This window comes from Pseudorasbora parva, chromosome 11 (assembly GCF_024679245.1).
Source record: "Pseudorasbora parva isolate DD20220531a chromosome 11, ASM2467924v1, whole genome shotgun sequence".
In the NCBI taxonomy this organism is placed as follows: domain Eukaryota; kingdom Metazoa; phylum Chordata; class Actinopteri; order Cypriniformes; family Gobionidae; genus Pseudorasbora; species Pseudorasbora parva.
The window spans coordinates 28,122,762-28,142,500 of record NC_090182.1 but is presented as its reverse complement, the minus strand read 5'-3'; the positions used below and the strand labels follow the sequence as shown (position 1 = coordinate 28,142,500).

General features: G+C 34.5%; 1 protein-coding gene and 1 long non-coding RNA gene across 4 annotated transcripts in view; one reads left to right on the top strand and one right to left on the bottom strand.

Moving 5' to 3' along the window:
- Window positions 1-447: 447 nt before the first annotated feature.
- LOC137092333 (uncharacterized) lies at window positions 448-2,176 on the bottom strand. The gene is made up of 4 exons (XR_010908217.1): window positions 2,089-2,176; window positions 1,300-1,622; window positions 1,068-1,144; window positions 448-783 (listed from the first exon to the last, which is right to left on the bottom strand). It is a non-coding gene; the product is annotated as an uncharacterized lncRNA (long non-coding RNA).
- Window positions 2,177-12,997: 10,821 nt separating this feature from the next.
- The window catches only part of mtus1a (microtubule associated tumor suppressor 1a), a 36,787-nt gene continuing 30,045 nt past the window's right edge, over window positions 12,998-19,739 (top strand). Inside the window, exon 1 of one of the 3 annotated variants that reach the window (XM_067457720.1) lies at window positions 12,998-13,113. The gene's annotated coding sequence lies outside the window, so the exon portion shown is untranslated. The other 2 variants (XM_067457722.1, XM_067457721.1) reach the window with 2 other exon arrangements.

The following is a 19,739-nucleotide window of genomic DNA, read 5'->3' as shown; positions in this document are numbered from 1 at the left end:
CCTATCTTGGCCAGGACAGGACATTTTAATCTCAGTGAGTTTTTCTCCTGGTTAAATAAAGGTAATAATAATAATAATTAGTAGAGATATTTTTTATATTATATTTTTAATTTTTTAAGAAACCTTTAGTTTAGGACAATTACAATGTGTTCAGTAAACCAAAAAAAAAAAAAAAAAAAAGCATTTTTATATTTAGTGTTCCTCCCCGAACTGTCAGCTTTGTGTACTGTTATACCCCTATTATTAATGCAATCTTAAAATCAAAAGGTGTATATGTTAATTATTTAATGCATTGTTAACTTGCATGAACAATGACTATAAATTTAATTAACTAGCTTTTAACTATAATTTATTAAGCAAGGTCAACAACTATTAATAAACACTGTAAAAAATTAAATTAAATAAATAAATAAAAAGAAATCACTGTTAGACTTAGATCATGTCGGCCAATACATTAAATAACGTTAACAAATTAGATCTTATTGTAAAGTGTTACTAAACTTATAAGCTCTTAAACCTTTACTAGCACCAAAATTAGGACCAAAAGGTTTATTCTAAAATCTTATTCCAGCATTACAGTGAAAGAAAAAGAAAAAGAAAAAAAAAAGAACTCCAAAGGCACACAAAATTGTTTGTCACCAACTATTTTCAAGTTGTTTGGAAAGTGCTGTTTATGTCAATGTCCCAGAAGCTCTCCATCAGTAGGAAACTGGCGCACCATCTCTCCACAGTAGATGTGAATGGACATGTTCCAAAGAGGCAGGAAAGCAAAAAAATATATACCTTGAGGAAAGAAAAAGAAAATGCAAAGAAAAAACTTGTTTATAAAACAGATCTATCCATTATTATAATCGGCTCAATTAAATTAAAACGATAGATGTACAGTTGTGCTCCAAAGTTTATATTCACACAGCAGTATCTGTATGAAAAAAAGAAGAAAAAAAAAGAAATCATAAAAATGAGCATGTTGTCTCTTTTTTATCTAGTACTGCCCTGATGAAGCAGTTTATTCTGCATGGTGTGTGTACGCTTTTGACCACAACTGCATCCCCTATGTGATGAATTACCTCAGTCATCAGGGTAGAATGATTGGAGAGGTTCCTTCACGTATCCCACTGAGCACATCATCTTCACTGACACTGGACTTTAAAAATAGAGAACATTTTAATAATGGTTTTTATTCCTACTTTACAGGGAATTAAACATAACTTAAATATAGATAAATAACCCAAGACCAATGTAAATTGAGAAAAGTATTCTTGCATTTTTCCTCATCTTGCCTTGCGAGTTTCAGCTCACCTCGCACCATCTCCATGAAGGATGTTCCTGCATTTACCACGCCTGGCACAGCAATGCTGCGGCTCCATTCCTTTGGGTGTGTGGCCTGTAAAATATATAATGATTAGGGGATCTGTAAATGCACAAGTGGGAATGTATTACTTACAAATGGACAAGATACAAAGCATTTAAAAGCGAAAGACTTGATAGCAATGTTTTAGCTTGTGTGACCAGTGTCATGGCTGGGCATAAATTCATAATTAACATTAACTTGACCTCATCAAGATGGCTCTGTAATTCCACACAGCTTGCACTGGATCTCCAATAACACATCTGTATTGATCCTACAAAATAAAAAATAAAATAATATAAGCACAAAATATTAAAAACACAAATAGTACTTTAACATCTTACTCTCCAAATGCAAAAAGAAAAGAACATATTAAAATCATTATTTCATTACTGGTTGTTATAAGTTAATATATGGAATACATGTATAAAACGTTAAATGTCTTCTGTCCATTTAAAAAGTAGGAGTTTGATTAAAATATTGTATTTACAGCAGGCAGATTCATTGAACATGCCCACACCGGCGATCACATTCCGATTTAAGAAATTATTATAATGCAATCTTAGATACATGAATAATACAATAAATACATAGGAAACATGATTAACGTTAAGCACCTCCCGAGTCCATAGTGCGTCTATCCTATCTGCGATTAAACTAAATAACTGCACCGTAATAGAGAGCTACCATGTTACGGTGAAAATGTAAAATCAAGAGAGCTTATATCAAGATATACTTACTTGACTCGTTATTTGTAGCATATAACGTCTCATCTGTAATGATCCAAACGGTTTGCTCCTCTGTTGTCTGTTGTCCTTCAGCTTCATTACGCATCGCGATGACGCAAACATGGCAGACCGCGCATTTTTCAAAATCATGACGTAGTATTTTTGGCGCATGCGCATTGAAATATTAAGTATAAATATAAAATAAGATATTTCGTGCATTAAATGTTGATTATAAATTACGTATTAATTATCCCTTTCTCTTCAGGTTGTTCTAACACACTGTGTAGTTGGACTGTATTTCAGAGAACTTGACTCATTCACCTAACTAAAAGTCAATCATGTTTACAGTGAGTCTAATTAAAATGAAATGTAGCCTATTTTAACAGAATTTTAATGCAAATTAATTAGGTTTAGATTTGTTCAAATTTTCTTGCAATTAATGCAATTAAATGTGTGTTTAATCGCCATACAACAAAATAATATTTAAAGTAGGTTATTCTGTACACATATGTAAAGTAGCCTACAGTACATTAGACAACTCCTCTCATAAAGATTGACAATGTCAAATTATGTAGAAAACTGACACTTGTAGTTGAGTTCATATGAGCTAGTTATAAAATTTCAACAGTATGTTGTACTGGAGTGTAAGCGAGTGAAATTTTGAAGAAAAATAAATTAACCAATGTAAATTTGGACAACTCATTTTTTTTTTTAAATCATTTATTTTCCATGTGCTTTGTCATTAGTAAAATAAGTGCACTTTATGAAACAAACTCATAATTAAAATGGTTTAAGTAAATTTAGGTGTAGACATTCTTACAAGGTGCATTTTTAAAAAGCGCACTTAAGTGTGTTTATAAATATTGTCATACAAGTGTACTTTCTGTAAGTGAAAATTAATTAGATATTATTACAAAGCGCACTTATTAAAAGTGCACTAAAGTGGGTTTGTAAATATTGTCATGAAAGTGTACTTTTTTAAAGTACAAATTAATTGTATATTATTACAAAGTGCACTTATTATAATGTACTAAAGTGTGTTTATAAATATTGTCATGAAAGTGTACTTTTTAAAGTACAAATTAATTAGATATTATTATAAAGTGCACTTATTAAAAGTGCACTAAAGTGTGTCTATAAATATTGTCATGAAAGTGTACTTTTTTAAAGTACAAATTAATTATATATTATTACAAAGTGCAGTTATTATAAGTGTACTAAAGTGTGTTTATAAATATTGTCATGAAAGTGTACATTTTAAAGTACAAATTAATTAGATATTATTTTAAAGTGCACTTATTAAAAGTGCACTAAAGTGTGTTTATAAATATCGTCATGAAAGTGTACTTTTTTAAAGTACAAATTAATTAGATATTATTATAAAGTGCACTTATTAAATGTGCACTAAAGTGTGTTTATAAATATCGTCATGAAAGTGTACTTTTTTAAAGTACAAATTAATTATATATTATTACAAAGTACACTTATTAAATGTGCACTTAAGTGTGTTTATAAATATTGTCATGAAAGTGTACTTTTTAAAAATACAAATTAATTCGATATTATTACAAAGTGAGTTTTAAAAAAGTGTACTTAAATGTGTTTAGAAATATTGTCATTAAAGTGTATTCTCTTTAAGTACACTTAAGTGGCACTTAATTTTAATTATATCATATTATCTACAAGTGCAGTTTTTAAAAAATATACTTTAAATATATTAAGTGCACAAAAAATACACTTTCAATACAATTAAGCACACTTCTTTTTCACAAGGGGAGATAGCTCTCTAATGTATTAATTGCAGGTCATTATTGAATAGTGAATATGTTACACACACACTGACTCAGGTCCCTGTTAGATAGTAAATCACGACGCCTGTGTGTTTGCTGTGACATTTCTTATCATCACAAACACAGTGCAAAGATTTAGAGTTTTTACAGCAATAACTGAGATTAAAGGGTTAAATCAAGCAGAGATAGCTCTCTAATGTATTAATTGCAGGTCATTATTGAATAGTGATTACGTTACACACACACTGACTCAGGTCCCCTGTTAGATAGTAAATCACGACGCCTGTGTGTTTGCTGTGACATTTCTTATCATCACAAACACACTGTAAAGATTTAGAGTTTTTACAGCAATACCTGAGTTTAAAGGGTTAAATCAAGCAGAGATAGCTCTCTAATGTATTAATTGCAGGTCATTATTGAATAGTGATTACGTTACACACACACTGACTCAGGTCCCCTGTTAGAAAGTAAATCACGACGCCTGTGTGTTTCTCTCCTCAACCCCCACAACCCCCCACTCACAATTTACATTTCAATAAGGGAAGACTTGAAAAACCAGTTTGTGAACCACAGGCCAATAGAGCTCAAACTACCAGTGTGGCAGAACCCTTCTCAAATAAACTAGAGAAGATGCTGGGATTTGCCCTGCCAAATTAAACTAAATTACAGTTTTTACAATCTCTAGGACACATTTATCAATAGTCATTTTCAAAACACTTCACACAGTTTTACAAACCAACTTTCTGCTTCACAGCAGTTATTTTACATTCAAAATCCACAAAAACCAACAAAACACTTCATTCATGTCTCAATTCAAGTGCCAATGAGCCACAGTTTAGCTTGCACAGACTGAAGTTGTGATCGCTGTGTGAAGAGTTTTGAAAAAGTGACTTTATTATTGAGAAATGTTTCATAAAAGAAAATTTTATATCATAGCTTAACTGTGGATCAACCCTGCTTTAGCACAAATGCATTCAATGGCAACATCTTTCAATTTACCTGAAATCTTTTCTCACTTTGACACAAACACAATCAAATCTTTGTTCTACACAGGCCAATTTGCACTTCCTGACATGCTGTTTTCAAAAGTGTTAAACTTATGGACAAAACAATAACATAATACAAAACTGAATGAGACAGCAATTTACAACATGTATACAGTAATATTGTAATGCAATTTATCCTGCTAAAAAATCAAACACTATCAAAGCAACTTTGATGAAACTGAACACCAACACCAGTGTTAGACCATTACCATCCATTCAAAAGAGGAAACTTAGGAATAATGTTGTACTGTAATGTAAGTATGCAGTGAATTATGAGCAGTAGAGAGTGTCATTCTAGTTTTGTAAAGACATTTTAATTGTATAATGTTCTTGATGTTAGTGTTGGATAAACCTGTGCCGTGCTCTGTAAGAATGAGTTGATTTGTAAATGTACAATTAACTGCTGTGAAGCTGAAAGTTGGTTAACAAATGTATAAACTCCTCACTCAGTTCTCCTAAATATTGGGAAATGTGTCGTAGCGATTGTAATTTCATTTCATCATGTAATTTCAATTTATTTTTGGCAGTGTATTTGGTCTAGGACACAGGTAACAGTAGTGAGGTTCTGTGTCTCACCTGTGAGAGTCTTCATGCATTGAAATGTAAATTACTGGTGGGGGGTTGAGCAGCAAACTCAACACACACTATTCTCTATTCCAATTTCAAGAGCACATCTAAAACCACAAGCCCAAAAACATTACAAATAAGCACAAATAAATACAAAAGATATGATCCACATGAAATAAACAGTGCTTTTTGGGACGGCCTGTCAGTAGTTGTAATATAACACTGTATTGTCCTCACTGTAAAAAAAAAAAAAAAAAAAGTGTTTTTTTTTTTCAAAGTGTATGTTCACTTAACTGAACCTAACATTAGCAACTATGTTTACTGGGATACTTCCTATTTTTTTTTTTTAATAATTTTGTATTAATTTGTCCACTTAAGAGTAAGAAGTGAAAGAGAGCTCAGTTTAGCATTCGTGCACTGTCAGAGATACAGCTTTTGGGGCGTGTGCTTCAGATGTTTATGAACATAGCACATGAGTAATGAAGAGCCTTCTGAAGCAAAAAAAGGCCCTCTGAAGCAAAGTGGCACGTTTGTGTAAGAACAATGTCCATATTTTAAACTTAATAGACTAAACTAACTATTTTTATTGAAAGATATTGTGTTTTAGTGTTATTATGAAAAGAGTAACCCCTGACGCTAAGTTTTGTTTAGCTCTATCTTCTCTCTTCAGTGTTTGTCAGTGCACATACGTCAAGGATTCATGGGTAAAGAAGGGTTACTCTTTAAAGGACAACTCCGATGAGAAATGACCCTCGGAGTAATTAACAGATGGTGGTTACCGAGTAGGTCTTCTGTGGGATGCGTTTTCATGAAAATCAAATGTAAAGAGTTGTATCTCTAAAAACAGATTTGAGCGACGAACGCTGTGCTAAGTGATGAACTGTGACTTGGAATCTCATATGGGCCGCTGTTTCCGGAAGAAAGCACTGAACGCAGTAGAGAGAGAAAAAAAAAACTCCATGTAATTAGATTTCACAAACTTAATTCCTATCGACCAGCTCACTTAGCACAACGTTCGTGGCTCGAGACATCGAGACTGTTTTCTAAGATGGCTGCTGTCCGTGAACGCATAATGGACTGTCTTTATAAAGTATCTTCTTATTAAACTGTTTGTACTCTTACAAAGTTCTCAATGCTTCAGTTTGCATGTAGGGACCCTCATTATGCTGCCGTGTTAGTGTGAGGCTATTTTGAGCCTTGTTAGTGGTATTAACTAGCGATTTAATTTCACTTATTCCATGCCCCATAGACAAACATTATAAGCTAATCTGTGTTTAGAGATTAAACTCTTTACATTTGATTTTCATGAAACCGCATCCCAGAGAACGATCTACTCGGTAACCATTTGTTAATTACCCCGAGGGGCATTTCTCACCGGAGTTGTCCTTTAAGCGCAAGTTGATTCGTGTTGCACTGAAAACCGAAAGCTAGTATTTTAGTCTATAAATATTTAAATATGCACTGTAAAAAAAAAAAAAGTTGTTTTTTGTTGGTTTAACTTAAAAAAGTAAGTAACCTGGTTGCCTTAAAATTTTGAGTTTATTGAAATTAAAAATTTGAGTTGATACAATGAAGGAAATTTGTATAATAAATAGAAACTCAAACTATTTTTGTATCTGAACCACATACAAATTTGATAAATCATGAAAATAGCACTATTTGGCATGTATCACTGCATCATAAGAAATAAATTACACACAATTACCCAATATGCTTAAAAATCTTTTAAGAATATTTTAATAAAGGTTGTCAAATCTTAAAAAATGTTCATTGTATGAACTAAAAATTTTAAGGCAACCAGGTAACTTTTTTTCGAAATAATTTTTTACAGTGTGGATATTTTTATTACACAAATGCACCGCTTCAGAAGGCCTTTATTAACCCCCAGAGCTGTGTGGATCAGTTATATGATGGTAAGATGCACTTTTATGGACCGACAAGGCACTGGCATTATAAAGCTGGGAAGAGCCAGGACTTTTTAAATATTAATTTAAATAACTCAGATTTTATTCATTTGAAAAAAGAATGTCATAGACACTTGGGATGACTTGAGGGTGAGTAAATCATGGGCTATTTTTCATTTGTAGGTGAACTACAATTTACATTTTAATAATAATAAATAAGGGAAGACTTGAAAACCCAGTTTGTGAACCAAAGGCCAACCTAGAGGAAAGGAAAATCAAACCTGAGATCTCCTTCTCAACTAACATCTTTCTCCTAGACAGAAATGAAATCGAGTGAACATCAAATTGAGACATACGGCTAAGTCTCCTGCTTCTCACATGTTTATCCTGAGACAAAAAATGACATTCTCTCATGTTTATCTTCTCTAAAGTTTCATAAGAGATCTCAACAACATCACATACTATGCTCTGATTTGTCTCCTTGGCTAGAGAGACTGGATTGCTCATGTGTGTCTCCTCTAAAGTTTCAGAAGGGATCTCAACAGTATCGCATGCTGTGCTCAGACATTTCTCTTCAGCTAGATACTCTGGAACTCTCACTTTTGCCACCTCTAAAAAGGTTCATAAAAGATCTCAATAACATCACACATTGTGCTCAGAATATTCTCCTTAGTTAAAGTCTCTGGCACTCTCAAATTTGTCAAACAAATGTTGGTCACTTTTTCAAAACTCTTCACAGAGTGATCACAACTTCAGTCTGTGCAAGCTAAACTGTGGCTCATTGGCACTTGATTTGAGACATGAATGAAGTATTTTGTTAGTTTTTGTGGATTTTGAATGTGAAATAACTGCTGTGAAGCAGAAATTTGGTTTGGAGAACAAGTTTTGAAAATGACCAAAGTATTTAGAAATGTGTCCTAGCGATTGTAAAAACTGTAATTTAGTTTAATTTGGCAGGTCAAATCCCAGCATCTTCTCTAGTTTATTTGAGAAGGGTTCTGCCACATTGGTAGTTTGAGCTCTATTGGCCTGTGGTTCACAAACTGGTTTTTCAAGTCTTCCCTTATTGAAATGTAAATTGTGAGTGGGGGGTTGAGGAGAGAAACACACAGGCGTCGTGATTTACTATCTAACAGGGGACCTGAGTCAGTGTGTGTGTAACGTAATCACTATTCAATAATGACCTGGAATTAATACATTAGAGAGCTATTTCTGCTTGATTTAACCCTTTAAACTCAGGTATTGCTGTAAAAACTCTAAATCTTTACAGTGTGTTTGTGATTATAAGAAATGTCACAGCAAACACACAGGCGTCGTGATTTACTATCTAACAGGGGACCTGAGTCAGTGTGTGTGTAACATATTCAGTATTCAATAATGACCTGCATTTAATACATTATAGAGAGCTATTTCTGCTTGATTTAACCCTTTAAACTCAGGTATTGCTGTAAAAACTCTAAATCTTTGCAGTGTGTTTATGATGATAAGAAATGTCACAGCAAACACACAGGCGTCGTGATTTACTATCTAACAGGAGACCTGAGTCAGTGTGTGTGTAACATAATCACTATTCAATAATGACCTGGAATTAATACATTAGAGAGCTATTTCTGCTTGATTTAACCCTTTAAACTCAGGTATTGCTGTAAAAACTCTAAATCTTTGCAGTGTGTTTATGATGATAAGAAATGTCACAGCAAACACACAGGCGTCGTGATTTACTATCTAACAGGGGACCTGAGTCAGTGTGTGTGTAACATAATCACTATTCAATAATGACCTGCAATTAATACATTAGAGAGCTATTTCTGCTTGATTTAACCCTTTAAACTCAGGTATTGCTGTAAAAACTCTAAATCTTTAAAGTGTGTTTGTGATGATAAGAAATGGCAGCAAACACACAGGCGTCGTGATTTACTATCTAACAGGGGACCTGAGTCAGTGTGTGTGTAACGTAGTCACTATTCAATAATTACCTGCAATTAATACATTAGAGAGCTATTTCTGCTTGATTTAACCCTTTAAACTCAGGTATTGCTGTAAAAACTCTAAATCTTTACAGTGTGTTTGTGATGATAAGAAATGTCACAGCAAACACACAGGCGTCGTGATTTACTATCTAACAGGGGACCTGAGTCAGTGTGTGTGTAACGTAGTCACTATTCAATAATTACCTGCAATTAATACATTAGAGGGCTATTTCTGCTTGATTTAACCCTTTAAACTCAGTTATTGCTGTAAAAACTCTAAATCTTTACAGTGTGTTTGTGATGATAAGAAATGTCACAGCAAACACACAGGCGTCGTTATTTACTATCTAACAGGGGACCTGAGTCAGTGTGTGTGTAACGTAATCACTATTCGAAAATGATCTGCAATTATATCATTAGAGAGCTATTTCTGCTTGATTTAACCCTTCAAACTCAGGTATTGCTGTAAAAACTCTAAATCTTTGCAGTGTGTTTCTGACAGCAAGAAATGTCACAGCAAACACACAGGCGTCGTGATTTACTATCTAACAGGGGACCTGAGTCAGTGTGTGTGTAACGTAATCACTATTCAATAATGACCTGCATTTAATACATTAGAGGGCTATTTCTGCTTGATTTAACCCTTTAAACTCAGTTATTGCTGTAAAAACTCTAAATCTTTACAGTGTGTTTGTGATGATAAGAAATGTCACAGCAAACACACAGGCGTCGTTATTTACTATCTAACAGGGGACCTGAGTTAGTGTGTGTGTAACGTAATCACTATTCGAAAATGATCTGCAATTATATCATTAGAGAGCTATTTCTGCTTGATTTAACCCTTCAAACTCAGGTATTGCTGTAAAAACTCTAAATCTTTGCAGTGTGTTTCTGACAGCAAGAAATGTCACAGCAAACACACAGGCGTCGTGATTTACTATCTAACAGGGGACCTGAGTCAGTGTGTGTGTAACGTAATCACTATTCAATAATCACCTGCATTTAATACATTAGAGAGCTATCTCTGCTTGATTTAACCCTTTAAACTCAGGTATTGCTGTAAAAACTCTAAATCTTTACAGTGTGTTTGTGATGATAAGAAATGTCACAGCAAACACACAGGCGTCGTTATTTACTATCTAACAGGGGACCTGAGTCAGTGTGTGTGTAACATATTCACTATTCAATAATGATCTGCAATTAATACATTAGAGAGCTATTTCTGCTTGATTTAACCCTTTAAACTCAGGTATTGCTGTAAAAACTCTAAATCTTTAAAGTGTGTTTGTGATGATAAGAAATGTCACAGCAAACACACAGGCGTCGTTATTTACTATCTAACAGGGGACCTGAGTCAGTGTGTGTGTAACATATTCACTATTCAATAATGATCTGCAATTAATACATTAGAGAGCTATTTCTGCTTGATTTAACCCTTTAAACTCAGGTATTGCTGTAAAAACTCTAAATCTTTAAAGTGTGTTTGTGATGATAAGAAATGTCACAGCAAACACACAGGCGTCGTGATTTACTATCTAACAGGGGACTTGAGTCAGTGTGTGTGTAGCGTAATCACTATTCAATAATCACCTGCAATTAATACATTAGAGAGCTATTTCTGCTTGATTTAACCCTTTAAACTCAGGTATTGCTGTAAAAACTCTAAATCTTTACAGTGTGTTTGTGATGATAAGAAATGTCACAGCAAACACACAGGCGTCGTTATTTAATATCTAACAGGGGACCTGAGTCAGTGTGTGTGTAACATATTCACTATTCAATAATGATCTGCAATTAATACATTAGAGAGCTATTTCTGCTTGATTTAACCCTTTAAACTCAGGTATTGCGGTAAAAAATCTAAATCTTTGCACTGTGTTTATGACAGCAAGAAATGTCACAGCAAACACACAGGCGTCTGGATTTACTATCTAACAGGGGACCTGAGTCAGTGTGTGTGTAACGTAATCACTATTCAATAATTACCTGCATTTAATACATTAGAGAGCTATTTCTGCTTGATTTAACCCTTTAAACTCAGGTATTGCTGTAAAAACTCTAAATCTTTGCAGTGTGTTTGTGATGATAAGAAATGTCACAGCAAACACACAGGCGTCGTGATTTACTATCTAACAGGGGACTTGAGTCAGTGTGTGTGTAACGTAATCACTATTCAATAATGACCTGCAATTAATACATTAGAGAGCTATCTCTGCTTGATTTAACCCTTTAAACTCAGGTATTGCTGTAAAAACTCTAAATCTTTGCAGTGTGTTTGTGATGATAAGAAATGTCACAGCAAACACACAGGCGTCGTGATTTACTATCTAACAGGGGACCCTGAATCATTTTGTAAATCATAAATAAATCAAAAGTGGTTAGTTTAAAAAACTCATAAATGTATAAGGTGGTAAGATGGGCCTTTTACATGGGCCAAAAGTCACACATTATTTTTACAAATACTTGGCTAACATAATTTTTTTTTAATAATGTCTGTTAACACTTGTTTAAAAGAACTTTAGATGCAAAGTTTTTCCCATTTACCGTACTTTTTTTTTGATAAATAAAATAATGCATTATTTTTCAGTAAATATAGGCTACTCTCATTAAAATGTTTATTTATATATCTGTCCACGGCCATGATGGATGGTATTTACAATATTTATTTGTAGAAACTGAAGACACACACATTTTGATGGCAGATGTATTTCTAATTACATCCTGGTTGTTTAGATTTTTTAATCCTTTTTTTCTTGGATCCTGTAGTATTTAATTTAATTTTAGTAAGTAATGCAAAGTTTGAAATTAGTCAGGGTATTTAGTAGAGAGATATAATCTATATGATGTTTGTTCCTTTAGTAAGCAGCCTGTTAAACAGCAGCTCTAGAGTCTCAGAGGACAGCAGGCCATTCAAACAATAGAGGAGTGTGTGTGTGTGTGAACGACGTGTGTTTAAGGGCTATTACAGTTCCTGCTCCAGCCTACAGGGGAGCTGCTGAGCATGGCCTTAAACACTCACACACTCTTAGGTCCCCTCTTGGTCAAAATTTTTAAAAATTCACCAGAGTGTTGTTTCTTGATTTTAACATGATTTAAACACACACACCTGTAGGTCCCTACTTGGTCAAACATTAAAAAAATCACCAGAGCATTTCTTTAGTTTTTTACTTCATTTTCACATGATTTAATGCATGACCAACAGGGGACTTGAAAAATGTCCCCTCTTGGCTCAGAGGTCCCCTGTTGGTGAGTGTGTAACGACGCCAAGGTCCCCTGTTAGATAGGTAGACAAGTACACACACACACACACACACACACACACACACATTTTGACATTTTGTCCCCATAACATAGGGTTACCAGCCACCCAAAATCCCCCGCAGCGTTTTAAATAGATCATTTATTTGATTTACATTTTTATAACATTTTATTAGTTATTTTAAATGTGGATAGAATTTTAAGTTAAATATATTATAATAACAAAAAAAATAATTATTAAAACAGTTATTATTAATTAAAACACTTCCAATACTTTAGCATATGAAATAGTAGATTTAATATTCCATTGACTACATTTTGAAACATGTTGTAGAAGATGTGCCTATTTGGATGACAGTACACTGTAGCGGCTCGTGGCTTTCCTGCAGTGACGTCATTTAATGTGAGCTCGAGCTCACCTGAGCTCTCACCTGTATTGTGCACTTGCTGCTGTTAACGGTAATCTGTGAATCAGAGTTTAATCCCCTTTGCGCCGTGTGGGGTAAGTACACTATACCCAGAGAAGTTGAACCGTCAGTGTAAATATTAACTTTATTACAAACTCAAGTTGTACCTTACATTGTATCCGTGATTTAGTATCTCGAGGCATGTTTCTGCTGTTACTGTCGCGTGAGTTGTTTTCCATTGTTTACTACGCCTACTGAATGTTCATTCCGTCTGAATTGTGTGTATACATTTATCCAAAGGCTTATAATTCTGCTTGTATAGCTTTACAACTTTGTTTACTACACGTGCTATTTATAGAGCGAGCTGCCAGAGATCCCCAAAAGGCCTCTGAAATTTCTCTGTCAGGTGCACAAGACAATTTAAAGGCAGCGATCAGGAAATAGATTGTGGCTCATAGGGAGGAATGAAGGTGAAACATGAGCTGGGCAGAAATAAGTTTAAGGCATCCAATAAGATTGTTTCTTCTCCGTATTTACCTCCATTCGATTTCACTGAGAAGAATTGTCTACTTATTTGTTTTGATTGAACACTGTGATTTAGATGCTTAACATAAACCAGCCTATCTTTGACAAATTCATATGAATATTATGTTGTCCGTGTTGGTTTGATGTGGCTTAAATGCACCATTAGTGCATTGTACTATAGGACATGTGCTGTAATGACCAGATATGGTGTTCAGAAACAGGGGAAACTTTGGCTCAAAGGGCACAAGCTTTGAATTCCACAGCAGGTCGTAGTGCAGGTGCTCTCTTAAGGACTTCGTATTGTAGGCGCAGAATTATCTGATTATTTAAGCTTTGTTTAGAAATATATTGCATCTCAAGTTGAATTGTAGAACATTTTTAAAGATGCATTTGCTTAGCAACCTTTCTAAATGCGATTCAGCAGATGTGTTAATTGATAAAGATGGCTGTTACATACTTTTTTTGTTTTAGGTGGATGTCTTTTGAGTATGATGAAAAGGCATGTTGATAAGGAGTAATGCATCTAGGATTTGTTTGTTTTTTTGTGGAAAGTTTCATGCCAAGGCTGCACTTATGAAATACATTAAAACCCTTAGTTTTGTACAATATTATTACAATATATACAAAATAACTTATTTTCAAATAGAATTTATTCTTGTGCATGTCAAAGGTCAATTTTCAGCCCCAGTCTTCAGTGTTACATGATCCTTCAGAAATCATTCTAATATGCTAATTTGGTGCTCAAATAGTTTCCTATTATTATCAGTACAAGGCTAAATCGTATTAACTCTGTTGCCTGGAGTCCAACACTTCTTGATGTCTTTTGTTAACCAAGATTATGGATTTCCACTCCGGTTTAAAGGCTGTTTAAAGAATGATTAGTCAGAAATATTCATGTTCATTGTGACCGGATATAAACCCCCTCGTGCATGTTGTTACATAACTTAAGGAAGTCAAGGTATTGTCAAGCATTTGTCAATAGAAAAAAAAGTGTTGATGCTTTTTGTTGTAAATGAATTATCATTGACTCATTGTCATGGATTACAGGTTATTACTTTTATATATGCATGACTTTTAAATGTACCTAACTTTTTTTATGTTTGTTTTATAAAAAAAAAAAAAAATATATATATATATATATATATATATATATATATATATATATATATATATATATATATATATATATATATATATATATATATATATATATATATATATATATATATATAATATATATATTACTTTTACAATACAAAATCTGGGTTGTAACCTATGTTTGGGTCAAATATGGATGCACCTGACCATTGGTTTAAATGAACCTAAATTCTAGCTTAATTTAAACCAATGATTAGGTTTGTCGATGTTTTTTGCAAAAGTGTATAGAACATTTTCATTATCTACCTTCACTAATGCGACTGCAAACATGTGACTCTTTGTTCCATGGAACACAAAAAGTGAATTTATAATTCTTCAAAGGTTTCGCAGCCAACTCAAGATCGAAAAAGCCCTTAAGACCAGAGTAGAAGTGAAATTTATCGATTGATTATTGTTTGAGTTCAAGCAACCCAGAATTTAAATTAAAGGTTTTATTTTTCAGAAAATAACTGTGTAGTTGGCGTCCAGTTTTTCACAGTTTTCACAGTTTTTCATGAGGACATTTATCCTCTGATGCCCAAATCCCTTCAAAAATTCTATTGGCTGCTTAGCAACAGCGATTACTGCTTTTGACCTGACATGCCCAGGCCACTCCCCTTACGTAGGGGCTTGTCTGGGATAGGGTAACCAGCCACTGTCCCTTGTAAAGTTAGCCTTGAGGCTTTGCAGTGGGTTCAGTCATGGCCTAGGCTGGAACTTGAACAGCGTTGTACGAGTAGAGGCGTGTTTTAGTATGCAGGGACAGCCCTAAAGTGTGCTGACAGCAGCCTGGACTGTGCCACATTCCTACGAGACAGACCTTTGCTGCGAGCCAGGAGTGGTGCTGAAGGAGGGACTGCTGGGGCTGATGGGTATTTTAGAGCTGGCAGTCTTTATATGCGTGCGTTTAGTGTGGTGTAGTGTTTACCACAGCACTAATAGGATTGATCCTGAGACATGGAGCTGTGAGTGCTGCAGGAGCCTGAATGGGATGTGCTGAACTGACATAATGTATGCCTGGTAGGACTCTGCATTTACGTGTTTTAAAAAAGCTAATAAAAGATGATGATACTTTATATGTAAGATAAAGATTTGCACTTGATTCATAGCCAGTGCAAAAAAAAAAAAAATTAGCTAGCCATGGTTATGTTTTTTACAGTTAGGAGATATTTGGTTTAGGAGATATTACTCCTAATTTGGTTTAGGAGATATTACTTTTATTCAATTATATATATTTTTCATTATAGACATTAAATCAATTATAAATAAATTTGATTGGTTTGCAGTCCATCTGCATGTTTACATTTTGCTTTTTGTTGTTGTTTTATTTAACATTAAGTTTGTTTATGTGTTTATGCAATATGCTATGTTGTTACACAATAAACTGATTTAGTGCCCAAGTTATGACATTTTTTCAGAACAATTAGGCTACTATAACCCTCAAGAATGAATGGTTCTTTATATTTTAATGTTGCTTTTTATGAGAGTTCAATTTCAGTTTTATGTCCCTTTAAAGATGAAATAAGACGCATCCATCAATAACTCTCCCAGCGGCGGTAAAGTATTAACAGAAGGGCTGTTGTTCCTTTAATGCCCAGCCCTTGCATGAGCAGTCAGACTGTAAATGACTAAGCAAACTGTTAGTTCCCAAGGTAACCTTTCAGTCATTCAGCAAGCCAAGGAATGTATTCTTAGACTGCCGTTTTAATCTGAATATTTGGGAGAGAAAAGGAGTTATTGGGAATGAATTAATCATTATGCTTTTATGTAAGAAAATAAAGGGAAATGGATGGCTTTGGTACCGTTGTTTAATTGATTAACTTAAAAATGACATACATTTTTAATGTTGAAGCAGCCAAATAAGGATTTGCTTAAACATGTGTAACTCTCTGGAAAACTTTTAGCACATTTTTACTATTACTGATTTTAAGGTTAAAGGAACTGTATGTAAGAAATGTATTTCAATTAATCATAAAATGGCCAATATTTCACTAGACATTAAGAAATCATGCTAATTTCAAATACTTATATCACTGACAACAGAAGGTCCGGCCAGGATATTGTCATTTAAAAGTTATTGTTATAGCCCTCTACTGATGTAGATGTTGTCATGTTGTGTTTTGGCCAGAAGCTAATATTCTATAAGCTAATATTTGGCCATCACCTCCACTTATCGACCTATCACGAAGTCAGTAGTGTTTCAGCATCGGGGTTGCCAGATCTGCTCTCGTTACCACAGCTGCAGCTACAAACATTCCTGCTGGATCCTTCAGCCTATCTGGCAACCTCGAGTCGGTGGGACGGGGAAGATAGTGATCGCAGTACCAGTTTTGACCACAATCTTACATACACTACCTTTAACTAATTGTAAAAAGTGTTGATGTTATAGCATTACATTTAGATAGTGACATGAAAGTTTGCAGGCATAGTAAAGTAGATGGCCTAGTAGCCGATCACAGGCATGTTAAGCACATGAATGCAGTGATCTCGTCATTGCAAATCAATTTCCGTACCCCAACGAATGCAACTAACTGTGCAAACACAAAGTATGTAAGAGATTTGTTGATTATTACGTTTTGGCGAGAGTCCAGAACTCAGTCCCTATAGCTGCGTTTACATGAACCCTAATAACCCGATTGTAATCAGTAGCACAATCAGAATAAAATCAATTGGAATTAATTGGCAAAATAAATTAATTGGGAGATGATTCATATTTTTATTTGATTTGTATCCATGTTGGAGAAGTTTCGCTTCTCTGCCGTCTTCCGTGTGTCCATGGTGTAAAATAAGGGCGTGGGGGAGGCAGTGACTTGAATATATAGGGGCGTGTTCATTTTAATGACGTTTTCAGCCGCAGCATTTATAAAGGACAGGTATTGCGTACACCTGGATTGCAGAGGTGCGTACAGCTTCATAAATCAGGCAGTGAGAGGAGTAATCTTGCACCAACATATACGCCCGTTTCTACGCAAGTTTGATAAATGAGGGCCAATGTGATGTTGACCGTTTAGTCAGTGATTTGATTTACTGACACATAGACAAAGAAGATCTGACTGTACTTATTACATATCAGAAATCACTTGTCACATTCTCACAGACATTCTAATTAACACATTTAGGCTTACTTTCATATTGTAACATTACTGTCGAGTCAGTAAAACTCTGCTTGTAAACGCTACCCTAAAATTGCGATAGAATCCACAGTTAAATGTACCTCATGCAAAGATTAACTGAGACATTCACATGTTAAATATAAATAAATACCACAATATAGCGTTAGGATCCTTCGGAAGGTAATGCCATATTTAGTCCAATGATCTTGTATTGCTCTTCTCTCCTTGTCATCTCACTAACATGCTAGTGGGCGGGGCCAAAGTTGCAGTGATGAATTGTTGATTTTCTTCTGCAGAGGCAGTCTTTCACTAATAGGCACATTCCACAATGAGTCATTCCTCTGGGCCTGGTTACAACAAAATCTTTATTTGGTCTAAGAAAGTTTCCTAGTTCTGAAATTTACAGGACATTCTTATGATGACCTCTTATATGTCAAAAGCTCAAGGAAAAATTCATTTCTCAGTTCATGACCCCTTTAAAGTGGCTGTGATTTAAATGGGTTTTGTTATTTCAAAAGAGGCTTGACAGGGAGCTTGTCTCTGCATCTGCATGAACTGGCCTCTCTCCTCATTGTACTAGGCAGAAGTGCATTAGAGCATGCAAGGCCTTTCCCTCAGCAGAGGCAAAGTATGCCATGCCTCTTCCACCTCTGTGGAGCAGTGCAATGATGTTAATGTGGAGAGACAGAACCCCCCCAAAAAAGTAGTCTGGCCATCAGAAATATAGGACATTTTTTTTAGAAGATTGCAAATGATTTACAAGTATATTAAGTTCTGAAGAAACTGTATTGGTCATCAGATTTCATTAAATTAAGCAGAATATTTTGGAAGCGTTAGTGTTTGTATTAATGTTAGTCACAGCAAGCCTTCTGTGTTTAAAAAAGGCTTGTGAGGGTGAGCCATCCTGTCACAGAGCTAGATCTGTCCCTATACTAAACACAGTGAGGTGTTTTCACTAGCACTCAACTGCTTATCTAAATACATGTGCTCCCACTGACCCCACACCAGTCTCCATCAAAACGTGTCTGAAAATCAATACGTTACATTCAGCCCACTAGACTGCTCTATCTTGTTAATGTTATTAAGGCTAAATAAGTAAATTTATTTGATTCATCTGATAATTGTTTTATCTTTAAAAAAAAATCATAAATCAGCTCCAGTGTTTTTTCTTTTCTTTTTTCTTTTACCTTTTTTTATAGAATTAGGTTGCACTACTATTCGAATGTTTGGTTCAGTAAGATTTTTATTCAGCAAAATTTAATTTACAAAAAATTGACACAAAATGCTAATGTTACAACAAAATATATTTAAAATAAATGCTTTTTAACTTTCTATGAGATTACGTGAATGAATGAAGCAACACAGTAATGTGAGTAAATGTTTTTTTTATATATGTGATAGTATTGCATTGTTACAGATCATTTGATATCTGTTGTGTTTACGTGTCTAACTAAACATACCTTAGCATGTTGTCAAAGGCTGCAGAATCCTTTATTAGTGGTGTTGTTGGTTAATTGCTATTTGGGATCAGACTCGGACATACATGGAATAGGGCTTGTAAAGCCCAACGTCCCGGGGCTATGTGTTTTCCAGACAAGATACCAAATTGCATCACTGGCCTGCCGACGGGCTATCTTAAAGGTATCATTAACTGGCTTTTAAATAAAAAAATGATACTGTTGTCTGAGATCAACTAATGACGTTTGTGTGAGTTTTACATTCAAAAACATAACTAATAAGTAAAAGGCTATTTTCTACACTGGTTTTGAGGCTCTCTCCTGAACGCTGGGTTTTGATGGGCGTGCCGCACTGGAGACTTGGAAGTAAAAGCCCACGGCTAGGATTGGATAAGATTTCCATATTTAATGAGCATACGTTTTGGTAGCCCTGGGACTACTATTACATATAAAAGAGACATCTTACTCACATACGTGTGTTACACCATT